General features: G+C 44.6%; 1 protein-coding gene across 3 annotated transcripts in view; it reads left to right on the top strand.

Moving 5' to 3' along the window:
- The window catches only part of LOC143300987 (tektin-3-like), a 31,073-nt gene that overhangs the window by 6,171 nt on the left and 17,960 nt on the right, over positions 1–6,942 (top strand). The window contains exon 1 of one of the 3 annotated variants that reach the window (XM_076614960.1): positions 612–634. The exons of the other annotated variants lie outside the window; for them this stretch is intronic. The gene's annotated coding sequence lies outside the window, so the exon portion shown is untranslated. Of the gene's footprint in view, positions 1–611; positions 635–6,942 lie in introns of those variants that run through there. 3 annotated transcript variants of the gene reach the window in all.

Genomic DNA, 6,942 nt, shown 5'->3' with positions numbered 1-6,942 from the left:
CACTTTGGTTATACAACATAATTATACTCTTGCAGACAGGGGAAAAAACAAACGTGGCGCTGTACTCTGGCGGCACGTCCCCTGGGAGAGGAGCCAAAATTTCACACAGAGAAGTCTGTTGTGACAAAAAAAGTAATAGAACGCAACACACACACACATATGTCACGCCGAATTTCTTTCCATTGGAAGAAAACAAAATCTCTTACACAGTAACACGTCTTAGCACAATACTGTAGAACAGAGCTCGCACATAGCAGATGGTAATACATGTACACAGTAGTAGCAAACAAAACAGTAACCCGACAAAACACCGGGTTGAACTGATGACCCCGAACGTTTCAGATAGTGTTGCACGAAAGATCACATTACAATTCGAGCAGCCGACATAGATTTAATTCATGCACTCCGCCAGAGAACAGGGGAGGCCACCCCCTTTCTTTGTTTTTTTTCTGAATAGGACAGCAGACGACAGTTACTGGCAGTGTTTCTGTCCTGTGTTGCCAAATCAAGGAACCATGGATTTCAAACTTGCACAGAAGAGTTTTGAAAAAATGGTCGTCACTGCTTGAAGATTTGATAGAATGGGATTGTGAGAGAACACACCATCACGAACGCCATCAACTGCGGTACTCAGGTAGGCTTGAAAACAGTGTTGAGTTAAGACACCCTTCATAATCGGACAGAAATGGGGAAACTGCTAGTAGGGTTTTCTGGAAACGTCTTCGTTATTTCAGCTTTTGATGTCGGTGTAATCACTTAGGTAATGGACCTATACTGACTAGAAGTTCAGTAAGAAAGGCTGTCTTCTTTCTTTTCTTTTCGAGAGGGGATGGGGGTGGGCGTTCCAAATACAACCTTTGCCGAACAGTGTTCCTGTTTTGATGACTTGCTTTTAGCCCTAAAATAGTGTCAAAGACAGCATGGCTTTGCTTGACAAGTATCTGTCACATTACTTCAGTTTATCGGAAATAAGTAACGTTTATTGTGTAAATTAATCATTTCTTCTGTACAGTTTACAGGGTTTGTAATAGTTTGAATAAGGCACCAGAAAAAAAGAGAATATGCCTAATGGTTTGGTGTAGGCTTTTTACCGGGTGAATCACACTCAGGTACACGATTCGGTGTCGTTTAAAGTCGGTTCGCATTATCTACTCCACAACAGGAAACGTGTCGAAAACCCTGGACACAAGAGTGAGAAAACAAAAAGATACTGATACACAAATACAGAACTGACTTGAAATAAAGAAAAGTAAACTCATCAACAGATTCATTTCCATACTCCCACCCCTCCTCTCTCTGCAAGACACACTCGTAAGACATACACGCAACAAATGCGCGCGCGCGCACACACACACACACACACACGCACACACACATACTGCTCCTTTCTCTGTGTCCTTCTCGTTGTGTCTCTGTTACACACACACGCACACACACACACATAATATATATATATATATATATATATATATATATATATATATACACGCATATGCCTACACATACCTGCACACACACACACACACACTCACACTCACACACACACACACACTCACTCACACTCACACACACACACACGCACGCTCACACACACGCACATAAGACAAGTGGTGCCACACCTCCGAAGTGTGGATTTTCTCCCCCACACCCAGGGATGGTGGCCATAAATTTTGCAGGGTGATTCAGTTCGCCATGACACCCCACATGGGGTCGGCTGGTTCAGCCCACGTCTCGTGGAGTGTGTTAGAAGACGTATAGACAGCCAAGGCCACCACTTTAGCCTTTCAGGTGTCCTTATGTCCACCTGCGCTTGTGGCCATCCCCATTATCCTTACTGCCCCCCCACACACCCAAACTTCAAAACTGTCCCATGTACTGTACTGTATATTTTTTTTCTGTCTATAAAAGTATTTGTTTTACTTCAAAGTATCATTTTGCCAGGGACAACCCTTTTGTTGCCGTAGGTTCTTTTTACGTGCGCTAAGTGCATGCTGCGCTCAGGACCTCGGTTTTCTGTCCATAAGAGTATTTGTTTTACTTTCAAAGTTTTTGTCCCCGTCATTTTTGCGGCGTGAACAACCCTTTTGTTGTTGTGGGGTTCTTTTTACGTGCGGTAATTGCTTGCTGCACACGGGACCTCGATTGATGGTCGCGATCCATTGACTAGCTACCCAGACCACCACTCAAGTTCTAGTGGAGAGGGATGCAAAAACCCCGGTCCCCCGAAAGCGCACTATGGCTGCCTACATGGCGGGGTAAAAACAGTCATACACGTAAAAGCCCACTCGTGTACATGCGAGTGAACGTGGGAGTTGCAGCTCACGAACGCAGAAGAAGAAGATGCGGACACTCGCTTCCTAGTCGAGAGCATCCCTCAAGAAGAGCACCACTCAACACAGAGGGAAGAAAAAGTGTGGATGAGTTGTTGGTGTGTTGTTATCATTTAGAGTTTATGTTGTGTCGTCTACTAGGTCTTGCTCTCTGTCACAGTCTAGAAAAATGGCCCACGTGGGTCAGAGGCGATCGAGGGTGTGTGAATAAACGAATGTTTCTCTCTGTCTCTGTCTCTCTCTCTGTCTCTGTCTCTGTCTCTCTCTCTGTGTTCTTTTTTTTTTTTTTTTTTCACTCTCTGATTCGATCTTTTCAACAAAGCGTTAATCACTTTCACCTTGTACTAAGAGAAAGTAAGAGAGGGAGAGAGACACAGAGAGAGAGGGGAGGGGGGGGACGGGGGTGGCGGGGGTGGGGTGGGGGGGGAAGCGAAGGGGTGGTTACCAAGAATGGTTAGTTATGACTGTTGTTATTTTGTTTTGTTTAAACTGGGATGCAGTACAACACAACATTGTTAAGTCATCGTTGAGCAGCCGGGTTGAAGATCTACTATGAAGTGATTAACAGTTTGGAATTCGAGAAAGAAGAGGATGGAGGGGAGGGAAATTAATTAACTGAAATGTCCGGGAGCATGTTTCACATGGGTTCTGTTGTTGCTCAAACAAAAAAAAACAGTTGTTAGGGGTGTGGGGGCGGGGGATGGGGCGAGGGGAAGTATGCTCTGTCGAAACATCGGAGACACGCACGTGGTGAATTATGGATCATGCAGGCTGTGGACCATAGCTAATAACCAGAACTCGTCCTTACACACACACACACACACACACACACAGAGCACACACACGCACGTACGCGCGCGCGCGCGCGCGTGTATAGAAGACAGAAGGAAGGAGGGATGGGAAAGCAGATAGAGAATATCCAGATGTTGATGGACAAGTACAGGAAATCGATGTTTACTGCACAACACTCGCACACTCAGCATCACTCGCCAAGAGACACACCCTCCCCCCCTCTGACTCCCCCCCTCCCCCCCCCCCCCCACCAAAAAAAAAAAAAAAAAAGACAGAAAGGAAAAGAAAAATAAAGTACAGTGCCCAGCGCGCTATGAACGAAACAGTAAAGTGATGCTTGTGAATGCATACAGCTTTGGTGTGTGGCCTTACGATGACATGACACTAATAGTCCTCTGTGGCTAGCTGTTGTCACTGGGGATCGACCCAACGTTATCAAACGTGGATTGAAGAGGGTTTGTGTGATTGATTGCTTGATCAGTAGCAGCCAAGAGATAATACACTGACAACCCGACCTTGAGTCAGCCAAGATTTGATTTGATTTAGCCAGACATTGAGTCAGTCAGTTTTCCAGTCTTTTATTACAACCACTTACTTACTCTGTCAAAACCAGTCGGGAGCATGAGAGACGCGTCATCTGTCTTCTAATAAAACCGCGATAATTGAATGGATATGCCTGTCATAATGTTCCGGTGTGTAACAGACACGTCTGATAGGATTGTGTTGGGGGTTTGTGGCATGCAGGCTTCGTTTCATTTAGAAACCGCAGTTCACCGAAGATAGAAACAGGACAGCATTGCTCGCTTTGGGCAGATTAGATTTTAACAAACGCGTTTGGTTGATTATGTTTCAAAACACAAAACAGACGGTGAGTTTGTGTAATTATCTGCCCGCCTTTCATTAATGCTTAAAGGCTGTTTAGATTAGTGTGGGGTTTTTTTTTTTTCCTTCTTCATCTTCTTCTTCATCTTGATTTCCGAGTTCAGTTTATGACTCTCAAAACATGCCTTTTCTGTTCTTCCTGCCATTTTATTGACTGATGTTACTTCTTGAACCTCTGCCATTTGTATGTGCGCGTGCGTGTTTCTTTGGGTGTTTGTGTGTGTGCACGCCTGTTTTGTATAAGACATGTCAAGCATGTGTATTCATGTATACATGTATAACTTATATTGCTTAACCCGAACGAGCTCCCTGTCAAGATGTTAGAGTCAGTCTGCATTATCGTTATCATCATCATCATCGTGTTGACCATAGCGACTATTGAGCCGAGTGCTGACAGACTTCTTGACAAATACCGGTGGACCGTGTCGACGCTATTGACGACAGCGCGTGAATACCTCCACTTCCTCCCTCTTCCACCCCCCGCTGTCCCGCTCTCTCAACACACATTGATTGATTCCTGCCTGTATCCCTTGATCACAGGCCTGACAGATAGTGATCTGGCCACCAAACAGTTGAGAGCACACAAACATTGTAGAGGCATTCATTGCTTGTAGAAGTCGGGTATTGATTTGAGTTTGTCAACGTCAATTATTCTTTTCAATGACTGTGCGGTCGATTGAGTGTGTCGACGCCAGTTTTTCTTTTTTGATTATTGTATGCTACAGTGATCACACACACACACACACACACACACACACACACACACACACACACACACACACACACAGACAGACAGACAGACAGATGGAGGGGACTCGATCACAACACCAAGTTACTCATGCAAAGCAACCTTCCCCCACCCCTTGAAAACAGAACAACAAAAAAGTGCGCTCAGCAGTTTGCACAACAGCGCCAGTAAATCATGTTGGAACAGACCGCCGTATTATATCTGAGCCATCTGACAAAACGGTCCGCGTACGTCAGCAAACGTCAGAACGGACGAAATCCGTTCTCTCTTACGTCACCCACCCAACGCTATGACTCACGTCTTCCAGCTTTAGTATCATCTTTTTTTCTTTCTTTTTTTAATAAATTATTATTTTGTCTCTGTGTGTGTATCTCTCTGTGTGTGTGTGTGTGTGTGTGTGTGTGTGTGTGAACAGCAGTAGGGTGGTGTTTTGTGGCAGCCGTTATAATTATTTACTTGCGCTCTCCCACCCAGCCCTCACCAAAGACTGCTTGCTCCGTAAAGGTGTTGTTTGGAAAAACGATCAATCCCAGATTGAGCAGTGATCCTTCAACCAAAAGGGTCTGTGGTTATACAAACAGTTCCCCTGGTCCCGGCTGGAAAATGACTGTATACATAAGGAGCGGCCTGAGGGTTCACTCAATGGGGTTTGGGGAACAGCGAGGCCTATAGCCGAAGGAAAGTGCTTCTTAAGTGGCGTCCCTTGTCTGAAGCAGTTCCACCCGTACACCCTAATGACAGGACTGGCATGAAAACACAATCTCCTGAAACAGCGATTAAGCTTTTTTTGTTTGTGTGTGGGTCTAAGAAGCTGTATGCTTATATTAATTTGAACACGAACTGTGAAAATTACGATGGAAAAAAATGAAAGGATTTTTTCTTTACTTTTCTTTTATTCTCTTCTTTGCGTTGGAATATGGAATTGAAACGAAAGTGTGAAATACAGCTTTAAAACAAAACAAAACAAACCAAACAAACAAAAAACTCTAACATGGATAAAACATTTTTGAATAGAATAATATTAATTTTTCTTCCTTTCTTTTCTTTGAGTGAAATAAATGAAGTTTGTGTTGAAAAACGTAACAAATTTTCGTTTTCCTTTTTCTGTTCTTTTCAAAATTAATTGAGCATGAGAGAAATTACGGAGACTAAAAAAAATAAAAGTAATAAAAAAGCCATCACTTTTTTCTTTCTTTCTTTTAATTTCATCGATAGGGGTACTACCAGAATATGAGAAGACAACCGAACTGTCGGTCCCATTATTTCTTTCCACTTTGATAACGGTCACGACAACATTAACAACAAGAAGCTGGTGAATATGATAAATAAGTGGACTTGTTTGTGACCCCACCTCAGAAATTACAACGTCGCCAGAGCGATTGTGATACACAGCCCGAAACAGCACTTGGGCAGTGCGCGCGCGCACTCACACACACACACACACACACACACACACACACACACACACACACACACACACACACACACACACACACACACACACACCTGTATTGTCCCGCTAACCGTTTTGCTGAGACAGCCAAGACAGACGATGGGAGAGAGAAAGAGAGAGAGAGAGGAAAAAAAAGAGGTGGGGGGTAGGGGGGATCTATACAGAGGAAGGGAGGGAGGGAGGGATAGAACCCCCCTCCCCCAAAGGGCAGATGCTATCAGAATGAGGTGGTGCCCCCCAAGCAGGCGGAGTGCCAGAAGGCCTGTATCTGATTATGTTGTCACGTTGTGCCACACTGCTGAACATAACGCCTGCCCTGTCTCCTTTGTCACACTGTCGGTCACCGCTTCAGCTTGACACCGGTGTCATAGTTACGTTGATGCCCACGCCACAGTTCCCTCGGGCTTTCTTCTTTTTTCAACCCTCCAACATAGCATGTGATTGGAAACAATCATTTCTACCCCTTCACCTGTTGATCACCAAGTCAAGAGGCGCCCGTAGCAGAAATCAGAGGTCTTTGTTTCGGCGTGGTGTTGATTCTTGGGAAAGGCACTTTACTCCGAATTTATTGACTCTCTCTCTCTCTCCCACTTTCACCCTCACACGTGAAAATGCACGCGCGTGCGCACACACGCTCACAGACACGGGATAAAAGAGATTATTGAAAGGAGTAACAACACACATAAGCACTAGTGATCTGAATTTTGATAAGCTATCATGCTCTCTCTGTGTCTGCT

This window comes from Babylonia areolata, chromosome 27, assembly GCF_041734735.1.
Source record: "Babylonia areolata isolate BAREFJ2019XMU chromosome 27, ASM4173473v1, whole genome shotgun sequence".
In the NCBI taxonomy this organism is placed as follows: Eukaryota; Metazoa; Mollusca; class Gastropoda; order Neogastropoda; family Buccinidae; genus Babylonia; species Babylonia areolata.
Note: the sequence above shows the minus strand (reverse complement) of the source record. Positions and strands in the feature narration are given on the sequence as shown.